At 49.8% G+C, this 24951-nt stretch overlaps 1 protein-coding gene across 7 annotated transcripts in view; it reads left to right on the forward strand.

The window, feature by feature from the left end:
- PALD1 (phosphatase domain containing paladin 1) overlaps window positions 1-24951 on the forward strand; it is a 99471-nt gene that overhangs the window by 21594 nt on the left and 52926 nt on the right. For 4 of the 7 annotated variants that reach the window (XM_074382352.1, XM_039478399.2, XM_039478400.2 and 1 more), the window contains exon 2: window positions 14141-14245. The exons of the other annotated variants lie outside the window; for them this stretch is intronic. The gene's annotated coding sequence lies outside the window, so the exon portion shown is untranslated. The remainder of the gene's footprint in view (window positions 1-14140; window positions 14246-24951) is intronic. 7 annotated transcript variants of the gene reach the window in all.

Raw genomic sequence — 24951 nt, forward strand, 5'->3', positions numbered from 1 at the left:
GCTGGGCTCATGCCTTAAGTATCAGCAGGTGTTCTTTGAGCTTTGATTCTTCCTTGGGTCTCCAGAACCTTCCTGAAGTGAGGCCGTGTGGCCCGAATGGGATGCTCCAACTGTTCTCTGCCTACTGGAATCGGGGAGGAACTGCCTGGGGATTCTCCTGAACCCAAGCCTGCCAGTCTTTGGCAGGGATGGGATGATCCCCTGAGGAGAGAGAGAGGACACATGCAGCTGAGTCTGTGATGAGAGCCACTGCCCTCGGGGGCTGGCTTCTCCTCTGCTAAGCCCTGGACTTGCACAGGGAAGGGGTCCCCCACCTGGCTATGCTCAGGTCTCGTCTGCTCAACCTGGCACCTAGGAGCCAGCCCAGATTCTAGATATGGTTTGTTACTAACATACCTTGTAACCTCCAGCAGGTCATTCAGTGGCTGGGTTTCCTCATCTTTAGAGTGGGGTCAGTAATCCCCACCTCCTTGTGGGTTCAGTGGGAGATAGTTAGTGGAAAGCGTGTGGCCCAGTGCGTGGCATGGAGTGAGCTCCCAGCTGATGTGGGTGTGAGGGCCTTTGATTATGAGTCTTCCCCTGCGGCCAGGACTCTGCAGGGCTTCCTCAGCAGCCAGGTGCATGGCCCTGGGCCCCTGGGTGAGGCCTAGAGCAGGCTGGGTGGGCCAGGCACCTCTCCTGTGAAAGCTGGAGGGGTTTGTCTTTGCTCTGTGCCCACCAGTCCCTCCTTAGCCTTGTGGGACCTCCATACATGGAGTCAGGAAATGGTAGGCTGGCGGGGGTATGGAAGCTTGGGCCTGCTGCCTGCTGGGCCTCTGGGAGGGGAGCCAGTGGTTTGCTAAGAATAGTCCCAAATCATGGCTCCCACCTCCCAGCGGGCAGCCCGGCCATGTGCCGCCCTCATCTCCGGCCAAGGCAGTTGCAGATGGGCTTTTTATGTTTCCTGTAACTGGTGCTCAGCACAGGATTGGGTCTGGGAGCAGCAGGCTTTGTCTGGGAGGAGGCTCTGATTGCCTTCCGAGGCCTTTGGCTGGGACCTGGGGAAAGAGAAGGTCTGGAAGCTCTGGCCTTTACAGTCCCTGAGCTTCTTCCACTCTGGGCTTTTCCTGACACATCTCCCTTGACTGTCTTCCTACCCTCAAATAGACCTGTTGTGATTAAGAACGCTGGCTCTGGAAAGAAACCACCAGGGTCTGAATTTCTGCTCTCTCCCTCATGAGCTGTGTGGCCCGGGGCAAGAAACCTAACCTCTCTGTGCCTTGTATAACAGGGCTAAGGATACTAACTCCCTTATAAGAATGTCACAAGGATGAAAGGAGATAATTGCAGAGCCCTCGAGGCTCTGTCTGGCTCACAGGAAGTGCTTATGTTAAGTAAACATTAGGTGCTTATGTTATTATTATAATATATTCTCTCAGCGGAGGCCAGGATGCTTGCACAGGACCAGGTGGTGGGAAGAGACCAGGGTGGCATCTTGATTTGGGTGCCTGAGCTTTCTTGGCCCTGGGTTCAGTATGAGGTGCAGGGACTCTGAAGGTAGATTAACCTCAGTCCCCACCAGGAGGTGAGCGAGGTACGTGCAGATGTCATGTCTGGTGCTGTGATGGAGGGAGGGAATAGCTGTCCTGGGGTGCATGTGATACTTCATGTGGGCTTTGAGGGATGGCCAGGGGTTTGCAAGGGGGAGGGTGAGTCTTCCCCAGCAGAAAGAGCAGCATGGCAGAAGTGTGACAGCCTTTGGGAAGCATTATATATATTTCCCATAACTGGCACATGGGCTGGCCTTGGCTTTAAGGGGTGCCCCTGCCTGGGGCACTGACGAGAGAGGCATGTGGGGTGTCTGGGTCATCTGCACGCTCATGGAAGGGAGTAGGGAACATCTTTGGGAACTGGGTGTGTCACTGGCCAACACCATGGGCTCCCAGGGAGCTGGGGCTTTTAGAAATTCCACGAGGAGGGAGGATGTGGTGCTGAGAGGGCTGTGGGTACCCTGGGAAATGGCCGACAGGCTGGGCTGGGGGCCATGGGAGGGGAGAAGGGTGGGTGCCCTGAGATGACTCTGCCAGCTTCTGCATCCTGCCTGAGCCCCAGGCCTTCCTCTCAGCAGGCTGTGCCAGCCTCTGTCTGGCCTTGCCAGAGTGGAGGCCTGGGATGCTGGGACATTTTTGAAGAGTCTGTTTAGAAAGCACAGAGGGGACTTCTCCTCCCCTTTTCCTTTTCTTGGAACCGGAGAACCTCCTGAAGGCGTTAACCCCTTTCCTGCTGGTCACACAGTGGCCCATGGATGTCCCTCCCTTTTTTTTAGGATGACTATTTTATTGTTGCCTTTTCTGTTACGAGAGATGTATACATCAGGTGCTGAAAGGTACGACACATTCTGCAACTGGGCACCACCTTCCATAACTGAACAGGCCAAGAAAGTACACTGAACATCAGCATCCGGCAATATCTTTGTTTGAGATGGAGTCTCACTCTGTTGCTCAGGCTGGAATGCGGTGGCCCGATCTTGGCTCACTGCAACCTCTGCCTCCTGGGTTCAAGCGATTCTCCCAACTCAGCCTCCTGAGTAGCTGGGATTACAGGTGCCCACCACCACAGCTGGCTAATTTTTGTATTTTTAATAGAGACGGGTTTCACCACATTGGCTAGGGAGGCTGAGGATGGAGAATCGCTTGAACCTGGGAGGCAGAGGTTGCAGTGAGCCAAGGTCAAGCCACTGCATTCCAGCCTGGGCAACAGAGCAAGACTCCATCTCAAAAAAAGAAAGACCTCATCAGCCTGATCGGAGTGGTAGTTTAGCTTTGCCTTGACCGTCGTCTTCACGCATGCTCCCTCCCTGTCTCCCAAGTCAGCCCTGTCTGCTGGAGCACAAAGACTTCTGGAGTCCCCTGCAGGTGCTGCCCTGCTGGCTCACCCCAAGGCCTGTAGGGAGGAAGCTGATTTCTGGATACCTCAGAGAGAAGGGCCCTCCCCAGAGTTGGCCCCCAGAGTTGCAGAGCATTTGGGGAAGGTGTGGGGCAGTCTCTGCTCCAGGGGGCTTTGAGCTGGGCCCTAAGGCATCAGGTGAATAAGCCCTGGGCTGGCATTTGACTGTCCTTCAGCTTAATTTTCTCACCTGCAGAATGTACGTGAACATTTTCCCCTGACTAGCTTTAATTTTTTTTTTTTTTTGAGACGGAGTTTCACTCTTGTTACCCAGGCTGGAGTGCAATGGCGTGATCTCGGCTCACTGCAACCTCCGCCTCCTGGGTTCAGGCAGTTATCCTTCCTCAACCTCCTGAGCAGCTGGGACTACAGGCACGTGCCACCATGCCCAGCTAATTTTTTGTATTTTTAGTAGAGATGGGGTTTCACCATGTTGACCAGGATGGTCTCGATCTCTTGACCTCGTGATCCACCCACCTTGGCCTCCCAAAGTGCTGGGATTACAGGCTTGAGCCACCGCACCGGCTAATTTTTTTTTTTAACTGAGGTGAGATCCATTGAAAGAAAATTAACCATTTTAAAGTCCCCAATTCAGAGGCATTCAGTATTATCACAGTGTCATGCAAACACTGCTTCTCTCACCTTCTAAAACTTTCACTACCCTGAAGGAAAACTCTGTGCCTACTAAGTGGTTACTCACTATTCCCTCCTCTACCACTGTGCTTTTATTTATTTTTTTTTTAAGAGAAAAAACAAAGGCAGGGTGCAGTGGCTCACACCTGTAATCCCAGCACTTTGGGAGGCCAAGACGGGTGGATCACGAGGTCAGAAGATGGAAACCATCCTGGTCAACATGGTGAAAACCCGTCTCTACTAAAAATACAAAAATTAGCTGGGCATGGTGGCGCATGCCTGTAGTCCCAGCTACTTGGGAGGCTGAGGCAGGAGAATTGCCCAAGAGACGGAGGTTTTGGTGAGCCCAGATCGTGCCATTGCACTCCAGCCTGGGTAACAAGAGCGAAACTCACCTCTCAAAAAAAAAGAGAAAAAACAAATTTGGCTGGGTGTGGTGGCTCACTCTTGTAATCCCAGCACCTTGGGAGGCCAAGGTGGACAGATCATGCCATCAAGAGATTTAGACCATCCTGGCCAACATGGTGAAACCCCATCTCTGCTAAAATACAGAAATTAGCCAGGCATTGTGGTGCATGCCTGTATTCCCGGCTACTCAGGAGGCTGAGGCAGGAGAATCGCTTGAACTGGGGAGGCAGAGGTTGCAGTGAGCTGAGATCGTGCCACAGCACTCCAGCCTGGCAGCAGAGCAAGACTCTGTCTGAAAAAAAAAGAAAAAACAATTTTGAGATCCCGCGTGAAGTGCGCACTTTTGGAGAAAGTGTCATAGCCGTGCAGCCACCTCCTAGACAAGTCTGCCAACATTTCTATCACCCAGAAGGGCCTCATGCTCTCTTGTAGCTGGGCACCGCTCCCATCTTGGGCCCAGGCCTGATCATCTAATTTCTGTCACTATCATTTTGTTTTATTTTCTGGATTTTTCACATGCATGGAATCATATAACAAGTAGCCTTTGGTGACTGGCTTCCTTTTTTTTTTTTTTTTTTTGAGACGGAGTTTCGCTCTTGTTACCCAGGCTGGAGTGCAATGGCGCGATCTCGGCTCACCGCAACCTCCGCCTCCTGGGTTCAGGCAATTCTCCTGCCTCAGCCTCCTGAGTAGCTGGGATTACAGGCACGTGCCACCATGCCCAGCTAATTTTTTGTATTTTTAGTAGAGACGGGGTTTCACCATGTTGACCAGGATGGTCTCGATCTCTTGATCTCGTGATCCACCCGCCTCGGCCTCCCAAAGTGCTGGGATTACAGGCTTGAGCCACCGCGCCCGGCCGGTGACTGGCTTCTTTATTCAACATGATGTTTTTTGAGATTCATCTCTGTGATTGCATGATTTAATCAGTTTCATTTATTTTTTATTGGTGAGTAGTATTCCAATGTGTGGGCTATGTTAAAAATAGTGTAATTTGTTTTTCTTTTTTCCTTTTAGACAGGGCCTCATTCCTGTTGCCTAGGCTGCAATGAAGTGGCAGAATGTCAGCTCTCAACTTCCTGGCCTCAAATGATCCTCCCACTTCAGCCTCCTGAGAAGCTGGGTCTACCAGCGCACACCACCATGCCTGGCTAATTTTTGTATTTTTAGTAGAGACAGGGTTTTACCCTGTTGCCCAGGCTGGTCTTGAACTCCTGGACTCAAGTGACTTGCCTGCCTTGGCCTCCCAAAGTGCTGGGATTACAGGTGTGAGCCACCATGCCCGGCCTAAAATAATCTTCACAAAAGATTCAAGTAGTAGCTTCATAGAAAGTATAATGTCAAATTCCCCTTTCCCCTCCTTCCCCTCTCTCTGGTCTCCGGAGGTAACACTGTCAGCAGTGTGCTGATTATCCTTTTTTTCTTTCCTGTGCTTCATGATTTCCTGTGGTTTTTGATTTTGGGGTATAAATGAGCTCAGACTTGGTCCATGGCTGTGGGGCCTGCTTTCATCTTGCAGCACTGCCGTGGGCGTTGAGAGCACATGCCCTGAGCTGGGGCCTGGCTAGGCTTTGGGAGAGATGGCAAGAAGTCTTCTGCAGGTGGTTCATTTAGAGCAGGTTATGGAAAGGGAGGCATTGGATCAGACGGGATCAGTCTGTCTAAAATAGTCTCTGGTTACCCGTCCCAGGGTCTAGGTGGATGTGCCCTCCTGCCGCTTCACCACTGACCCCGACTTGGCTGCCACCCATGGGGGCTGCTGCTTCCTGTCTCTCTGAAGTGTTACAGGAAGGAATAGGCCCAGGAGAGGGCAGTTTGTTGGGTTGACAGAAAAGGGGCCCTGGGGGAGTTGCCCCTTGCCAAAGCTTGTGGGGGCCTCCCAGTAGCCATCCTGCCTGGCCTGTGTGGGTGGAGGATGGGATGCCTGTGGCCTCTGAGGAAGGGGCTGCCTGGGCTCAGATTTTCACTGTCCTGGCTCCACTCCAACTCCAGCCTTGAGACCTCAGCCAGTCGGGTCCTAGGGGCTCCAAGCCCATCTTGTTATGCTGCTTTCCTTGACGCTGCCATCTATGTCTAAATGAACCCATCCTTTGCATCCTAAAGTTGGTTGTTTTCATTGCTTTTTTTTCTAACTTAACCATTGAAAGACTTGGGTTTCAGGAGATAGGAATCCTATGTGGTGGTCCAGGGCAGCCCCTTGCTCACCCAGGATAGGGATGTCTTATGACATGGGGTCTCATTCTGGGCTCAGGAGTTCTGTACAGGGAGGGAGAGGACCTGGCGGGAGTTCCGTGTAGATGGGTTTGTGGATGTCTCCATTTCTGCAGCTCAGTGCTGCTCAAATGTGGGTAATACATGGACTCCCAATTCACAGCTCTATTGAGATCGAATTCACATGCTGTACAATTCACCCATTTAGTAGCTTTTAGTACATTCAAAGAGTTATCATCTCACCACAGTCTCATTTTACAGCATTTTCACTGTACCCAGTAGTATCACTCCCCACCCCCAGCCCAGTAACATGCTGTCTATCTCTATAGATTTGTCAATTCCAGACATTTCATATAAATGAAGTCATACAGTTGGGCGCGGTGACTCATGCCTGTAATCCCAGCACTTTGGGAGGCTGAGGCGGGTGGATCACGAGGTGAGGAGTTTGAGACCAGCCTGACCAACACGGTGAAACTCCGTCTCTACTAAAAAATATGAAAATTAGCCAGGCGTGGTGCTGCACGTCTGTAGTCCCTGCTACTCAGGAGGCTGAGGCAGGAGAATCACTTGAACCTGTGAGGCAGAGGTTGCAGTGAGCTGAGATCATGCCACTGTACTCCAGCCTGGGTGACAGAGCAAGACTTTGTTTCAAAAAAAATGAAAATGAAGTTATACAACATGTTTTTTTTTTTTTTGGTAGACTCCCTCTCTCTCTTTTTTTTTTTTTTTGAGATGGAGTCTCACTCTGTTGCCCAGTCTGGAGTGTAGTGGTGTGACCTCGGCTCACTGTAGCCTCCGCCTCCTAGGTTCAAGTGATTCTCCTCCCTCAGCCTCCTGAGTAGCTGGTATCACAGGTGCTTGCTACCATGCCCAGCTAATTTTTGTATTTTTAGTAGAGATGGAGTTTCATCATGTTGGCCAGGCTGGTCTCAAACTCCTGACCTCAGGTGATTCATCTGCCTCGGCCTCCGAAAATGCTGGGATTATAGGTGTGAGCCACCATACTCAGCCCTCTCTCTCTCTTTTTTAAAAGTCTCACTCTGTTGCTTAGGCTGGGGTGAAATGGTACAATCATGGCTCACTGCAGCCTCAATCTCCTGGGCTCAGGTGATCCTCCCTCCTCTGCCTCTTAAGTAGCTAGGACCAAAGGCCTGTCCCACCACACCTGGCTAATTTTTAAATGTTTAAAATAGAGACGAGGTCTTGTGTTGCCCAGGTCTTGAACTCCTGAGCTCAGGACTCCCTTTTGAGCAACAACAAAAAACCCCTCACTTGCTAATTGACATTATTCTTATTGTAATGTAACTGAGATGTGTATAAGACCAGGCATAAACACCCTAACGTTTTTATGTAACTGTTAAAAAAACAAACAAACAGGAAATAATAGTAAAACCAGAAAGCCAACTCATTCCCAGTGAACGGTGTTCCTTTAATTAGAAGGATGTTAACCGCACCTATATTGCCAACCGTGGGTCGGTGGTAGAGAGCTGTGCCTTTGGGCCTCTCCTATGTCCCCTGCCTCTGTTTCTTGGGCCTGCTGTACAGGGAAGTACTAATAATGTTGGGCTGATGGGACAGTTTGGGGTAATCAGACCTCACATTTAAGCCTAGATGCACGTGAGCAATCCCTGAATGTCTGTTTTAATAGGGCATCGCCTGATACCTGGAAAGCTGGCATGTTTGAAGATAAGGTGGAATAGTGACATTATTGAAATCTGCTTGTAGTGGCTCTTAAACCCACTTCTTGTAGGAACTAGGAATTTGGCACAGAGATAGGCTTTGCTCAGTTCACGCAGATGCTCTCAACATGCACATGGTCCTGACTGCTAAGAGGCTGGGCCTTTGAATTGGGTACCTCCAGGCTGCCATGGGCTGTGGGGCGGCTCTGTTCTCCTCCCCACCCGCTTTTTTCCTGTTTGAATCACAGCCTTTCTTTGTGCTGTGTGTGATGATGTCGTCTGGCCTTCATGGAGAAGGAACTGGATTGTACACACAGGAGCAAACTCGAGGCCCAGATTGTAGGGTACTGCTTGCTTGTGCATTACCTCTTGGGAATCTTGGGGTCTCACTCCATAGTCTATGTTTGGGGGTAGTGGGTGGGAGCTATGGGCTCGCTGAGATGGACCACAGGAAGCTCTCCGGACCACAGGAAGCACATGGGCTCGCTGGCTGCCTGACCCGTACCTTGGCTCATTCTGGCCCTCTCCAGCTGCTGTTTCTTCTTTTTTTTTGAGTTGAGGCTTTGCTCTGTTGCTCAGTTTGGAGTGTAGTGGCATGATCGCAGTTCAGTGCAACCTTGAACTCCCAGGCTCAAGCGATCCTCCTGTCTCAGCCTCTCAAAATGCTGGAATTACAGTCACGAGTGACCCCTCGTGACCCCTTTCTGGCTCCTAAACAAGAGGTGCTTACTGTTTTCTTAGTGTCCCCACCCATGAATGGGTCTGTGAGCAGCCCAGCCTAGGCCACAGTCTGGGCTCTGCGGACACGGATGTCTGTAGTGGGTCAGACATGCTGTGCTGACTACTCTCCAGATCCTCTTTTACTCTGTCTGTCTTTCGTATTGCTTTCCACAGTGGCCTGTGTGAGCCTTAGGACCAGTTCCCCTTTTGGGATGCTGCTTCCTTCTAAGCTTGCAGCTGAGGGCGGCGGTGGCTGCCTGGACTGTCTGTTCAGTCCTAACCACATACTTACTTCCCCCGAGTCTGGCCTGTCTCAGTTGGCAGCAACCCCATGGTTCTAGGTGTTCAGGCCAAACACTGCAAAGTTGTCCGTGGTTTCTCTCTCTCTCTCTCTCTCTCTCTCTCTCTCTCTCTTGAGACGGAGTCTTGCTCTGTTACCCAGGCTGGAGTGCAATGGCACCATCTTGGCTCACTGCAACCTCTGCCTCCTGGGTTCAAGCGATTCTCCTGCCTCAGCCTCCCGAGTAGCTGGGATTACAGGCACACATTACCATGCCCAGCTAATTTTTGTGTTTTTAGTAGAGAACGGGTTTTACCATGTTAGTCAAGCTGGTCTTGAACTCCTGACCTTGTGATCCTCCCGCCTTGGCCTTCCAAAGTGCTGGGATTACAGGTGTGAGCAACCATACCCAGCCTTCTTTCTCTTACCCTTCAGAAAAGACGTGCCAGGAGAGGCACTGGCCTCACCTTCAGCATGGATGCAGGATGAGCTGTGTCCTCACCTGTCCTCCACCACTGGCCCCGCCTCCAGCATCACCTGCACTGTTGCAGTAGCCACCTGATGTTTCTGCTGGTTTCTGCCCTTGTCCTCAAGCAACTCTTCTAACACGGCAGCTAGCAGACCTTGTCAGAACTTAAAACTCAGGGCAGAGCACTTCTCTGTCCCAAGCTCCCCAGGGGTTCCCTGTATCCTCACAGTGAAAGCCAGTGTCCTTACTGTGGCTTCCAGGACACTGCCATCCAATACCCAGCTGCATGTGCACCTTACTGCAGCCCCACGGACCAGCTCACAGCTCTTTCAACACCCTAGGGGCACCCCAGTACAGGACTTTTGCACAGGCTAGCCTGGCGGCCTGGGATGCTTTTCCTCCAGAGCCACGTGGCTGCCCTGTCACTTCCTTCAGGTCTTGACTGTTGTGTGCAGCCTCCCCTGAATCCCTTGTCTAAAATGTCACCTCTTCCCTGCATCTCCTTATATACTACTTTACTAATTTACATAGTTTATTTCTGTGTCTCTTGCTAGCATGTGTGAGGCAGGGATTTCTGTACTTCTGGCTCCTAGAACAGTGCCTCACACATAGGTGGCATCCCAGAAATGTTTGTAGGATGGCTACATGAAGAGAGAATGCATGAGCCCATTTTATAGATGAGAAAATGACCCTCAGAAAGGTGGACTGGAGCCTGGTCTCTCCACTCCCTGCCCAGGGCTCTCTGGCTGAGCTGCAGCTGCCACCTCCTCTTCCCCATATCCCTGACTCCAGAACAGCCATGTGAAGCTTGTGGGTTTTTTAATTTTAATTTTTTTTGAGGTGGAGTCTCGCTCTGTCACCAGGCTGGAGTGCAATGGCATAATGTCGGCTCACTCTGCCTCCTGGGTTCAAGCCATTCTTCTGCCTCATCCTCTCCACTAGTTGGGACTACAGGTGCATGCCACCACACCTGGCTAATTTTGTATTTTTTTAGTAGAGATGGGGTTTCACCATGTTGGCCAGGATGGTCACGATCTCCTGACCTCGTGATCTGTCCGCCTCGGCCTCCCAAAGTGCTGAGATTACAGGTATGAGCCACCGGCGCCCTGCTGTGGGTTTGAGCGTTCAAAGCTGTCTTAGATGTTCCCCTTGTCATCAGGGTAATGATGGAACTGGCAGCTACCCCTGGGCATTTGCATGGAAAGATGATAAGAGCCTGCTTCCGTGGGCGACGGCTTGCGCTGTGTGAGGCACTGGGCTTAGCAGGTTAGAGGGATTTCGCAGTTAAACCTCACAGCGTCCTGAGGAAGGGGACTGGTCATTTCTCCCATTCTTTCAGACAGGGAAGTGGGGAGCTTTTATATGGGCAGACATGAGAAAGACTGGTAACATCTTGAACCAGGCGGATGCGGGGAGACTGGCTTTCTTAAGCAGTAAGCGGCATTGGTTGCTGTGTAAAATGCAGCAACCTTTTGGAAAGGTAATTTGGCAGCATCTCTGGAAGTTGTTTCAGTGCACATGTCCTTTATCTCAGCCTCCCAAATTCTGGTAACCTGTCCTAAAGAAGTACACTATCAGGATGCAAGACTGTGCGTGAGGACTTCGCGGCAGTGAACCGGAGACTTCCCGTCTCCTTTCAGTTCTGTGTTCTTCCCATCGCGGGCCATCTGCACCTGCTGCCCAGTCTGCTGCGGGGTGCGTGTCTTCACATGGCCGGCGCCTTTCTGTCTTCATGCGTCACATAGGCCTTCTGTGACTGTCATATCTAAAATATGCCCTTTTCCTGTCTTTCCCATCTTCTCGCTCAGACTCTCAGCCCCTTGTAGCCCACATGACAACGTATACAGTGTAGCATAATCGTGTCCCCTGGTGGACTTCCTCCCTCCCTGCCTCCCTCCCTCCCTCTCTTTCTCTTGTTGGAAGATCTGCTCCTTGAGGGTCCAGGTCTGTGCCTGTCGGGTTGACAGGGTCAATACTTCTCAGGTGTTTGTTGGATCAGTAGTGATGCGATGAAATGGCATGCCACTGTGAAGAAGACAGGGCTGGAATTACCTGGATTGGCTGGGAGGGGTGTTTGTGTTGTCATGTTAAGGGCAAAAGCTTGTTTGCACGAGGAAGCTTAAGAGGTGGGCTTGGGTGGCGATGGGAAGGGTATAAGCATTTTCCGTGTAGACCTTTGACTTGTGACAAAGAGTACAAGGTACTTTTGTAATAAATCTGGGAGCCGGGTGTGGTGGCTCAAGCCTGTAATCCCAGCACTTTGGGAGGCTGAGGCGGGTGGATCACGAGGTCAAGAGATCGAGACCATCCTGGTCAACATAGTGAAACCCCGTCTCTACTAAAAATACAAAAAATTAGCTGGGCATGGTGGCGCGTGCCTGTAATCCCAGCTACTCAGGAGGCTGAGGCAGGAGAATGGCCTGAACCCAGGAGGCGGAGGTTGCGGTGAGCCGAGATCGCGCCATTGCACTCCAGCCTGGGTAACAAGAGCGAAACTCCGTCTCAAAAAAAAAAAAAAATAAATAAATAAATCTGGTAGGCCAGGTGTGGTAAGCTCATACGTGTAATCCCAGCACTGTGGGAGGTGAGGGAGGAGGATCTCTGAGGCCCAGGAGTTTGAGGGCAGCCTGGGCAGCATAGTGAGATCCTTGTCTCTACAAAAATTAAAAAAGAATTAGCCAGCTGTGATAGTGTGTGCCTCTAGTGCCCCTGGGATGTTGAGATGGGAGGATTGCTTGCGTCTGGGAGGTTGAGGCTGCAGTGAGTCATGATTGCACCACTCCCCTCCAGCCTGGGCAACAGAGAAAGACCCTGTCTCGCAGCAACAACAACAACAACAACAATAAAACCCGGTTAACCAACAAACAAAATTTAAAAAAGGGAAAGAAGAGGGGAGTATCAGGACTTGAACTCTAGTCTTTCTGACTCCCAGCCCATGTTCTTACCCACAATCCAACCCTTGCCATGTTTCCACACACAGCCTCTTAGTAGCCTCACTGTAGCCCTCAGGGGAAGGTAGAATATGAGTTACTAGCTATTTCTATCTTAGTTTGTCAGTTGAGATCTAATTTCCAGATAGTGAATCCAGGCATAGCTTGGTGAGTTGCTACAGTTGTATCACCTGTGTCTCCCCTACCCAGATCACCGTGTAGAACGTTTCTAGTGCCCCAGAGGTTCCCTGGTGCCCTTTCCTGGTCATTTCCCCCACCTTCCCACCCCTGCAGGTGGTCCCTCTCCTGACGGCCTTCCCAAGGATCAGTCCTGCCTGTTGTTGAACTTCGTACATGTGGACTAACACAGTATGAGCTGTTTTTTCTTTTTAGATGAGGTTTTGCTCTTGTTGCCCAGGCTGGAGTGCAATGGCGAGATCTTGGCTCACTGCAACCTCCGCCTCCCGGGTTCAAGTGATTTTCCTGCCTCAGCCTCCTGAGTAGCTGGGATTACAGGCACTTGCCACTATGCCCAGCTAATTTTTGGTATTTTTAGTAGAGATAGGGTTTTACCATGTTGGCCAGGCTGGTCTCGAACTCCTGACCTCAGGTGATCTGCCTGCTTCGGCCTCCCAAAGTGCTGGGATTACAGGTGTGAGCCACTGAGCCCTGCATAGCTGTTTTTATCTGGCATCTTTCATTCCACATCAGCCCTGAGGGAGTCCCCCAAGCAGGTGTCACTGGTTTGTTCCTTTCATTGCTAAGTAGGGTTCCATTACAGGGACAATTTGCTGACTATTTTTCTTATTGTTGGGCCTTTGCCATGTTTCCACTTTTGGTGCTTGTGGATAAAGCTACTGTGAACATTTTTGTGTTCATTTTTTGATGAACATGAACACCTCCTTCTCTAGGACATAGAGCCAGGAGTGAACTGGTGGGTGCTGGGGCAAATCCTCCTTTCACCAAGAGGGAGAGTGAGGAGGTTTCAGAGGGTCTGAGAGAGGAAGAGCCTTGCTCAGGGTCACATGGTCACTCAATTAGCCTATCTAACCCTCTTCCTCCCTTTACCTTCCAGTCGTACCAGCCTCCTACCCCCAGCTGCAGCTTCGTGGGAGAGTGGTCAGGCTGGAGTTGGGGGTGGGGGTTTCTGGAGGAGTCTCATTTCGCAGGGTGTGCCCACTACGTAGCAGTCTTCTCTGCCTTCCTTCCTCGCCTCCTTCCTCATCCCTGGCTCCAGAGAGAGTGGCCAGGCTGCAGTTTGCCCTACTTGGTGGTTGGTGTTGGGAGAGATGAGGAGGCCTTGCTGTTTGTTGGATGTTGGTGCTGTGGGCTGGCCAGGCACAGACCCCGATGGGCACATAGGGACTGTACCGGCGTCTTGAGCCTGGGATGGTGCACACATGTTAATGAAGATCTGAGCATGGCCCTGCACACACCGTCCACTCACCTGAGCTCCTGACGGATGCAGGTGCGCACAGCTGCCTCTCTCAGACCCAGCCTGTCTGGGGCCGGTGCGCGCCTGGCCCAGTGGCTGCCAGCTCCCAGACCCGAGGCAGCATTTGGGTCATTCCTCAGCACCCATTGCACAGCTCTACCAACTGTGCCAGCTCCTTGGGTGGCAGTGCCTTTAGCTCTTTCCATATCTGTTCCATCTCTCCATCCTGAGCTCTGCAGGGATGGAGGCAGAAATGAATATAGGCATTAAACACATTTTTAAATGAGGCCTTAGTTTTTTTTTTTTTAATTTCACCATGGTAGAATATACATAACATAGAATTTACCATTTTGGTCATTTAAAACTGTGTAATTTAATGTCATTAAGAACATTCACATTGTTGTGCACCTACCACCACCGTTCAGCTCCAGCACTTTTTCTTCCTTCCAGACTGAAACTCTGTACCCACTGAACGCTAACTCCCACTCCCGCTCCTCCGGCCCCTGGCATCTACTCTTCTACTTCCTGCCTCTGAATTTGACCAAGGTGTCTCATGTAAGTGGAATTCACACTGTTTCTTCTTTTGTGTCTGGCTTATTTAAACACATAACGTCATGTCTTCAAGGTTCATCCATATTGTAGCATGTGTCAGAATTAGTTTCTTTTAAAAAATGTTAGAATTTATTTTAGTTTTCTTTAGAGACAAGGTCTTGACCTATCACCAAAGCTAGAGCAGGCATGGTGGCACGGTCCCAGCTCACTGTAACCTCAAGCTTCTGGGCTCAGGCAGTCCTCCTGCCTCAGCCTCCTGAGTATCTGGGACCCCAGGAGTGTGCCACCACACCTGGCTAATCTTTAAAATTATTTTGTGTAGAGATGGGATCTTGTTATATTGCCCAGGCTGGTATCAGACTCTTGGCTTAAGCAATCCTCTTGCCTCGGCCTCTCAAAATGTTGAGATAATAAGCATGAGCCACCATGACTGGCCTGTTTTTTTTTTTTTTTTTTTTTTTTTTTTTTTTTTTTTCTATAATCATTCTTCTGAGCATATTTGAAAGTATATCACATCTTTGGGATTGAGTGAGGGAATCAGCTTGATGGTGAGGGTGGCAATACAAATATATAGCATTTATTATGTTTACCAGGTACTGGCACTTTCCTTACATTGTCTCATGTAATCCTTACCACATCCCTGTGAAGTAGGTATCAGCATCATCCTTATTTTACAGATAAGGGAACTAGGCTCAGAGAAGTTCAGTAACTTAGCCAAGGTCACACAGCAAGTCATGGGCCAGCTAGGTTTGGATGCCAGTTCTGTCTGGCTGTACGGCCAGTGCTCTGTGTTCCTGACCCCAGCTCAGGCTCTGGCCCTTCCTTCAGTACCAGCCTTAGAGTTATTTCTTCAAATTCTTCTTGTCATCTCTCTGGTCTGAGTGTGAAGCTGAGTGGTGCCATGGTATGGGCCCCTCCTCCCAGCCCAGGCCCCCTTCCTGGGCCCTAGCTTCTTCTGAAAGCCTCTATGCAGCAGCCTCCAGGCCAGGCAGGAGTGTCTGCAGGGACCCAGACACTCAGAGCCTACAGTGTGAGGCTGGCAGGGGCGGCCTGGCCTGGGCGGCCACATGGCAGGATGTCCCTCTTGGCAGGACTTTCCCTGAAAAAACAAAACAAAACAAAACAAAACAGCTACCAGGACTTCAGGATGGAAGGGACAGATAAACAGGAAGAGGGAGAAACTTAAAAATATTTGTCTTCCTCTCCCATGGCCTGGCATTTTCTCCCTGTCCCTCCCTCTGCCACTGGAGGTTTGAGGTGGTGGAGCCTTTGCTCTCCTGCCTGAAGCTGCCCGGGGGCCTGGAGAGCCACAGCTGGCAGGTGCAGGTTTCAGTGTCATGGTTTTTGTTTCGCCTGATGGGCTGGTGTGAGCCTAGGCATTCGGGGCCAGACAGCCTGAGTTTGAGTCTTTGCTCCACTGTTTCTTTGCCATGGGCTCTAGGCCAAGTCACTCAGCCTCCTGGTGCACCAATCTGTAGCCGCAGGGCTATGTGGAGAGAGAACACGGCAGTGACTACTTGGCACACCCCAGCTGTGGCACTCAGGTCTGTACAGGGGTTTTCTCAGTCCTCATGGCCTCGGAGGTGGGTGTATTCATTTGACAGATGTCAAAATATAGAGAGGTGGAGTGCTTCAGTCAGGGCCATCATGCTGGTCGTGGCAGAGCTGAGGCTGGAGCCAGGCAGTCTGCACTGAATCCCCTGCTCCCTTGCTGGTCTGGCGTGTGGTACAGACCTTGGTATACGGTACTGTTGGTACTGTGAACTTCTTTTGTAGTTTGGTGGGTATCCCAGAGTGATACCCACCCCCTTGCTCAGGTGCTCCCCCTTGTTGCCTCCTCCATGCAGCCCCCCTAGGGACATAGGCAGTGTTTGTGCCTCTTTCCCATTGCGCCTGCTGGGCAGCACACCACACCCTGCAGAGCAGCACCTAAGATCCTCGCATGGTCCCCAGGGATTGGGGTTCGGCCTACCCCACCTCATCCTATGTTCTGGCCTCGCAAGCACCTTAATTCTTCCCACAGTACTGCACAGGAAGCACCTCCCTCTCCATGCTGCTCCCTCTGCACAGAGTACGCTTCCACCCTCTTCCCGTCTGTCAAATGTTGCTCATCCTTTAAGGCCCAGCTCAGTTGCATCCTCTTTCAGGAAGCCTTCCCAGAGTTCCTGCCCATCAGTAAACATCTCCCTCCACTGTGTAGCTCAGTATAACGGGAAAGGTACTGAAGTCCCTGCCCTTGTCGGGCTCTCTGAGCCTCAGCTTTCTCATCTGTGGACTGGGGATAACAGGGGTAGTGGAGAGGAGAAAGCTTGGACTTTCTTGCTCTGGCTTGTGTGGAGTTGGCTGGAGCCGGTGCAATATGGCCCTCTTAGGGTTAAGTTTCTCCCATGCCAGGGGCGGAAGTGAAGAGGACAATGTGTGAAATGAAGTCACTTCCCTGCCGGGGGTCTGCCGTGTGCCTGGCCTTCCGCAGCTAATCCTGTTTCCTCCTTGGCCTCTGTATGCCCACCCATTCCCGGCTCCCATGACCCCAAAGGCCACCAGCAGGTGGGGGCTCCTGATGGAATGTCGGCCTGTCATTCATCCGGCGAGGTCACTTCCTGTCTGGATAAGCCATCCCACCTTTCCTGCCACCCAGGGAGGCTACGTGAGGTCAAGTGCAATGCCCAGCCTGCTGCTTTTACTCCTAGAGATGCTGCGGCCCGGGGAGGGGAGAGGACTTCCTGGTGTCAAGACTCTGGACCACACTCCAATTGCGGGGAGGGCTGTGTGGGCCAGGGTGTCCCTCCAAGACTCTGGACCACACTCCAATTGCCGGGAGGGCCGTGTGGGCCAGGGTGCCTCCCCTGGTTGTCTCTGGGGAAACCAGGCCTCACAGGCCTGCTGCATGAGGTGAGGAAGTTTCTCAGCCTCCCTGGGCCTCCGTGTCTTCTGTGGAACCTGGGGGAGCCTGGGCGTAAGAGCCACCCTGAGAACTGGCCTGGACTGGCCAGGATATCGTGGCTTCATTTAACCTTCACTGCCCTGCAGGAGAGCGAGGCTCAGAGATGGGGGCTAAGCCACAGGCTGGCGCTGGGGTCTATGCAGCTCCTTCTGACTCCACTGGCCAGTTTTCCCATGGGAAGGTGTTGAGCGTCCCAGCAGTGGCACCTTGGGAGAGTCCTCACCCTGCGGGGTCAGGGTCTCTTGGGCTGTGAAGTTGATGCAGAACCGTGGTTGCTGGTGTCAGTGGCCACCATGTAGTTCTTTTTTGTCTTTCTTTTTTTTCTCTAAATAGTATAGTTTTACTGTAGGAAAATGAGAGAAAATAAAGGTATCCAGGAAGATGAGAAAAATCATCTGTGATCCCATTTTCCAGAGATAACCACGGTTCACCATTGATGTTTTGAGGGTAATTCTAGACATTTTTCCTCTGAGAGAGAGAGAGAGAGTGTGTGTGTGTGTGTGTGTATGTGTGTATGTGTGTGTGTATGTGTGTGTGTGTGCATACCTATGTTCATGTACATTTGTATACCAGAGGCCTCCCCCTTTTTAACGGAACAAAACTCTAAAATACTGTGGTGTCTTTTTTTCAAACCATATATAGTGGATATTTTCCTACATCAGTAAATAAGCTGCTATTTCATTCTTTTGAAATTTTTAAATTCAAGTTTAACATCCATAAAAGGGACAAGTGCAGTGGCTCATGCCTGTAATCCCAGTGCTCTGGGAGACTGAGGCAGGAGGATTATTTGAGGCCAGGAGTTCAAGAACAGCCTGGGCAACATAGTGAGACCCCCCCATCTCTGCAAAAATTTAAAAAAAATTAGCCCGGCAAGGTGGTGCATGTCTGTAGCCCCAGCTACTCAGGAGACTGAGGTGGGAGGACTGGTTGAGCCCAGGATTTGGAGGCTGCAGTGAGCTATGATTGTTCCACTGCACTCCAGCCTGGGCGACAGTCAGACCCTGTCTCTGAAAACAAACAGAGATACTTCCATAGAAAAGTGTACACATCACAGGCATACAGCTGGATAAGTGCATAGTGAGCACGCCCGTGGGAGCCTCACCCAGGTTGAACAGTAGAATTCTACCAGCACCCCAGACTCCTGTATCCCATCACCACCCTCTTGCTGCTCACAACAGAACTTCTTGCCTGACTTTGAACACACATAGACCAGTTTTGTCTGTTTTTGAGTTTTAGATAAATGGAATCATGTAGCATTTGCTTATGTTGGCTTTTTTCCCTCCACGTCCTGTTAAGGATGTTCATCTGCTGCTCCATCCATTTTCATGAGCTTAATGGTGTCCATGATCCATTCACCTTCAACCACTGCTGATGTGAAAGACATTTCTGATCTTTCGCTAATACCAACAAAACTGTACTGGATACCTTTGTGGCCGTATCTTTCCTTGTTTTCTTTGGAAACATTGCTAGAAGGCGTGCAGGGTCAAAGCGTCTGCAGGACAGTTTTGTTGATATCAGTGAAAGACTAGAAATATCTTCCACATTCACAGTGGTTGAAGTCGAATGTATCATGGATGTCATTATGTAGTCATGAAAATGGATGAAGCGGTGGATGAGTATCCCTAACAGGATATGGGGCGAAAGAAGCCAACATAAGCAAATACGGCATGGTTCCATTCATCTAAAAAAGTCATTTTAAAGATATTTTAGTATTGTGGCTGGTTTACGTCCTGCCAGGTGCTCAGGAGAGAGCCCATCCCCAGTGCCCATGGCCACACGGGCGTTTCCATCCTGGTTCACCTCTGATGTGATGATGGGCACTGCCTGGTTCTCATGATTTCTTGGTTTTCCATTACAAGTTAGATTGAACATTGTGTCTCACGTTCATCGGCCATTTGTCCTTCTTCTCTTTCCATTTTGCTTGTTATTTTTCATCTGTTTTATTTTCAAGATGTACTTTTTTTCCCATTTGTTTGAAAAAACCAAATCCGTATGTCAAAAGACACATAATAGGCCAGACACAGTGGCTAATGCCTGCAATTCCAGCACTTTGGGAGGCCGAGGTGGCCGGATCACCTGAGGTCAGGAGTTCAAGACCAGCCTGGCCAACATGGCGAAACCCCATCTCTACTAAAAACACAAAAATTAGCCTGGCATGGTGGTGGGCACCTGTAATCCTACCTACTCAGGAGGCTGAGCCTGGGAGGCGGAGGCGGAGGCGGAGGCTGTGGAGAGCCGATATCATGCCACTGCACTCCAGCCTGAGTGACAGAGCAGGACTCTGTCTCAGAAGAAACAAAAGAATGACAAATAATAAAAATACATTGAAAATATTTTTATCCAGTTTGTCATTTGCCTTTTAACTTTGTGGGGTTTTTTTCTGTATTGATCAAAAGCTGATCATTTTTTATACAGTCTGATCTAGCCATCTTTAACTGTATGTGCTCTGCTTCCAGAATTTTGTGTAGAAAGTTCTTTTCTGCCCCAAGATTATATAAATGTTTACTTATATTCTCTTCTTTCATGTCTGCAGTTTCCCTTGTATCATGTCTTCTTTTATCCTTCGGCACTTCCTTTGGGAGCATAATGTAAGATGAGGGGCAGCTGTCGAGAGCATACCCTGGGAAGCCCGGCTGCCTGGCTTTGAGCCCTGTTCAGCCACCTGTGCACCCTTGGGGCAAGTTACCCAGACTTTCTGGGGCTCAGTGTTCTGCACCTGCAAATTGGGAGAAATGCAAGGGTTATGAAGGTGAAATCAAACTGTTTGTAAATATATTCTCAGGATGCCTTTACACTTAAACACTGATGACTTTAAGAGCTTTTGTTTGTGTGGCATGTATATGTGTGTATATATATATAGTTACCACACTGGGAATTAAAACTGAGTGTGTGTGTATATATATATATATATATATATATATATAATTTATTTAAGTTCTGGGGCACATGTGCAGATCATGCAGGTTTGTTACATAGGTATACACGTGCCATGGTAGTGGTCTGCTGCATCCATTGCCCCATCATTTACATTAGATATTTCTCCTAATGCTATCCCTCTCCAATTCCCCAAAACTGAATATATTTTTAAAAACACATATTTTGGGCCGGGCACGGTGGGTCAAGCCTGTAATCCCAGAACTTTGGGAGGCCAAGGCGGGTGGATCACGAGGTCAAGAGATCGAAACCATCCTGGTCAACATGGTGAAACCCCGTCTCTACTAAAAATACAAAAAACATTAACTGGGCATGGTGGCTCGTGCCTGTAATCCCAGCTACTCAGGAGGTTGAGGCAGGAGAATTGCCTGAACCCAGGAGGCGGAGGTTGCGGTGAGCCAAGATCGCGCCATGGCACTCCAGCCTGGGTAACAAGAGCGAAACTCCGTCTCAAAACAAACAAACAAACAAAAACATATTTTGGCCGGGCACGGTGGCCCATGCCTGTAATCCCAGTACTTCGGGAGGCTGAGGTGGGTGGTTCATCTGAGGTCAGGAATTCAAGACCAGCCTGGCCAACATGGTGAAACCCCATCTCTACCAAAAATACAAAATTAGGTGGGCTTGGTGGTGCATGCCAGTGATCCCAGCTACTCGGGAGGCTAAGGCAGGAAAATTGCTTGGAAGTGGAGGTTGCAGTGAGCCGAGATCGCACCCCTGCACTCCAGCCTGAGCAATAGAGCAAGACTTCATCTCAGAAAACAAACAAACAAAAACACGTATTTATAAATTCATCTATAATGACAAACCTATTATATGTCAACATAAATAAAATCTATTATTTTTCCTGGAAAATAACTATATGTTCCAAGACAAAAACAATTTGAATGGGAAGAATGGCATTTTGCCTTACAGATTTGTGAGCCTCTTTTGTGTCTGGCTTAATAGAAGACAGATTCTCTAATCTGCCTCTGCTTTCAATCTATTGCAATACATTGTTTTGACTGAAGCATGGTGAAGAGAATTGGCTTCACCACAGATATGTATTGTGAAAAGGGAGGAATATTTTATTAGCTTTAAGATATTTTCCTTTGATCTCACGTAAAAATTTGGCAGGTGGTTGATTTGTAAAGTTAGTTGAAATGTGGAATCTGAAAGCACGTTAATGAACGTTTTGTACCTCATTACAAAAAAGTCCTGTTATGGGATTTTGTAATATGAGGCATCTGTCTCTCAGAAAACAATTGGCCTGGTGTGTTACACAGATCTTCCAAATGTGGTTATATTTCATGTCAACATTTTTAAAAAGTCACATCTGTTACTATCATCACACCTATTATCAGAAAAATATTTCTGTTTTCAGCAGCTTTTGTGAGTGGCTGACACAGGCTTTCCAAAATTCTAATTTTCCCTTGAAGGCTCCAAGCTCCAGCTTTATTATTGGCAACAAATTCAGTCAGTTGTTTTCTTTGATGGGACAGGATCACTTTACTCATTTAGTAAAAAAGTCTTGCAAATACCGAAATCTGAAAATCCACCCTGTGTCTGTTGATCATTCTCTCAAGTAAAAATGGTGCTCCCAGCCCGGGGCAGTGGCTCACGTCTGTAGTCCCAGCACTTTGGGAGGTTGAGGCAGGTGGATCGCTTGAGCCCAGGAGTTGGAGACCATTCTGGACAACATTGTCAAACCCCATAGCTACCAAAAATTTAAAAATTAAGGCCGGGCGCGGTGGCTCAAGCCTGTAATCCCAGCACTTTGGGAGGCCGAGGCGGGTGGATCACAAGGTCAAGAGATCGAGACCAACCTGGTCAACATGGTGAAACCCCGTCTCTACTAAAAATACAAAAAATTAGCTGGGCATGGTGGCGCGTGCCTATAATCCCAGCTACTCAGGAGGCTGAGGCAGGAGAATTGCCTGAACCCAGGAGGCGGAGGTTGCGGTGAGCCGAGATCGCGCCATTGCACTCCAGCCTGGGTAACAAGAGCGAAACTCTGTCTAAAAAAAAAAAAAAAAAAAAAAAAAATTAGCCAGGCATGGTGGCATACACCTGTAGTTTTAGCTATTTGGGAGGCTGAGGTGGGACGATGGCTTGAGCCCGGGTTGAGGCTGTGGTAAACCGTGATCATGGCATTGCATTCCAGCCTGGGTGACAAAGCAAGACCCCATCTCAAAAAAAAAAAAAAAAAAAAAAAAAATGGGTATTCCCTGGACCAGAGGCTGAGTCAGCTCCAACTCGGAAGAGTTCTGTGTGGTCTCTAGATCCCTGTCCTTGGGCCTTATGCATACGTCCCATTTTATCACACGGGATATTAAATGGACATGGACCCAAAGGCTGAGATTCAGTGAAACTAATCCTTTTTACTGCCTCCTCATGGACCCTTATGTGACATGGGTGAATTTTCTCACTGTGACTGCATGTCTCTGGCAACACAGTGAGACTGGCCCAGTTTGGGGCTGTGGCCTTGTTTCTACTGAGACTCTAGCAGTTTTGCCCCCCCATGGCTTTTGAGCCACCAAATGTCTTTCCAGTGAAAGTCAGTGACGTCTTAGTGCTGCCGTGAGAATCCTGTTGACCTCTGGACCCCTGGATGGAAGGTGCTGGGTCCTGGGGTCGGTGGAGCCTGCTTTCAGAACCGTAGGATTAGATGAGAGGCTGGCTGAGCCCACTGCCTGGCACACTCCTGGAGTCCAGCACACATTACCTGCTGCCATTAGTATCCTTTCCCCCAGCGAACCTGAAAGGCACAACCTCGGGGAGTGGAGGTGGAAGCCATTGGGGTTAAGAATTCAGTGTTTGTGATTTCAAATCTGGGCCTCAGGAGTGAGTGAGGGGCCCAGGGGACTTCATAGGTGCCCCATTTTTCTTGCCCCACTGAGTGGCAGGGAGGGCATGACTCCTCGAGAGACCCAGGGGTCTTAGCCAGGCAACTCTTCCTCATGGGTGGGATCTGCCTCTCAGAGAGGAGCCCCCTCAGAGTCACTCTGTCTTCCTTCTGACCTAAAAGGGCTCCCCTAGCCTCTGGCCTCCATGTGTCCTCCTCCTTAGCCTTCTCACCTGGGGGTGGGAGGTGGTCAGTGGTCAGCATCTCCCGCCCTGAACTTTCTTTCAGACAGTCAACACGTGGTGGCCACTTATGGATCATCTGTTGTATTTCTGGAACCTGGGCTAAAACCCCATCTGTGCTGTCTGGTTTATTCTCACAACACAGACACCTGCAAAGTTGATCCTTTAAAAAAATTATCTTTTTATTTAAAAAAATTGTTTTATAGACAGGGTCTTGTTCTGTCGCCCAGGCTGGAGTGCAGTGTTGTGATCACAGCTCACTGCAGCCTTGACCTGGGCTCAAGTGATCCCCGCCTTATTCTCTCAAGTAGCTGAGACTGAAGGTGTGTACCACCATGCCAGGCTAATTTTTGTATTTTTAGTAGAGATGGGATTTTGCCATGTTGCTCAGGCTGGTCTCGAACTCTTAGTCTCAAGCTAGCTGACAGCTGTGGCCTCCCAAAGTGTTGGAACCATAGATGCATACCACCATGCTGGCTAATTCTTAAATTTGTATGTTTTTTTGCGTGTGTGTATGTTATTTTGTGTTTGTAGAGATGAGGCCTTACCATCTTGCCCAGGTTGGCTTTTTCTTGTTTTTTAAAAATTTTCTGGATCGGGTGCAGTGGCTCACACCTGTAATCCCACCACTTTGGGAGGCTGAAGTGGGCGGATCATGAGGTCAAGAGATTAATACCATCCTGGCTAACATGGTGAAACCCCATCTCTACTAAGAAATATAAAAATTAGCTGGATGTGGTGGTGCATGCCTATAGTCCCAGCTACTCGGGAGGCTGAGGCAGGAGAATCACTTGAAGGCAGAGGTTGCAGTGAACCGACATCGTGCCACTGCACTCCAACCTGGTGACAGAGTGAGACTGTATCTAAAAAAAAAAAAATTCCCCGTTTTGTTCATTCAAGTGGCTCCTTTGTGCCAAGGACAGGACAGGCCCTGAGGATGCCATTGAAGGCCAACCCCAACTTCTGCCAGGTGGGTCCCCTGGGAGACCCTTGTGGTGGGAAGGGATGGAGGGGAGGTCAAGGAAGCCTCCTGGTGCAGGGAGTGGGCTGGGAAGGAAGGCTGAGCCAGTCAGGAAGAAGTAGAATGAGTGAGTGGGGGTCTGCTGTGTGGCCCTCAAACTTCTACTGCTCCACAGAAGAAACAGCAGCATCTGTTCGAGTGCTGGAGGAAAACTGGCTGGGCCAGACTGAGAGGTGGCCCAGCCTTGTTGTTTATGGACCATGTCAAGAATCTTCAGAGGCAACATTTCTGCCATAAAAAGACGGCAGCACACCCCGCTCCCACCCTCAGGTCCAGTAAGATGCTCCTCAGCCTTCTACTTTTTATTTATTTATTTATTTTTTTGAGACTGAATCTCACTCTGTTGTCCAGGCTGGAGTGCAATGGTGCAATCTTGGCTCACTGCAACCTCTGCTTCCTGGGTTCAAACAATTCTCGTGCCTCAGCCTTTTGAGTAGCTGGGATTATAGGCATGTGCCACCACACCTGGCTAATTTTTGTGTTTTTAGTAGGGACAGAGTTTCACCATTTTGCCCAGGCTGGTCTCGAACTCCTGACTTCAGATGATCCACCCACCTCGGCCTCCCAAAGTGCTGGGATTACAGGTGTGAGCCACCATGCCCGGCCTCTTCTTATTTTTGTTATTGATGTTGATTATTTGCCAAGGCCTGTTGATGGTGCCTGTTCTGTAGACTGTGAGGAGGTACACTGGCTGGAGTTGAGAGCACAGGAGTTGAGGACAGCAGGTTGGAGGAGAGCTGGGCC

Source organism: Saimiri boliviensis, chromosome 12, assembly GCF_048565385.1.
Source record: "Saimiri boliviensis isolate mSaiBol1 chromosome 12, mSaiBol1.pri, whole genome shotgun sequence".
Classification (NCBI taxonomy): domain Eukaryota; kingdom Metazoa; phylum Chordata; class Mammalia; order Primates; family Cebidae; genus Saimiri; species Saimiri boliviensis.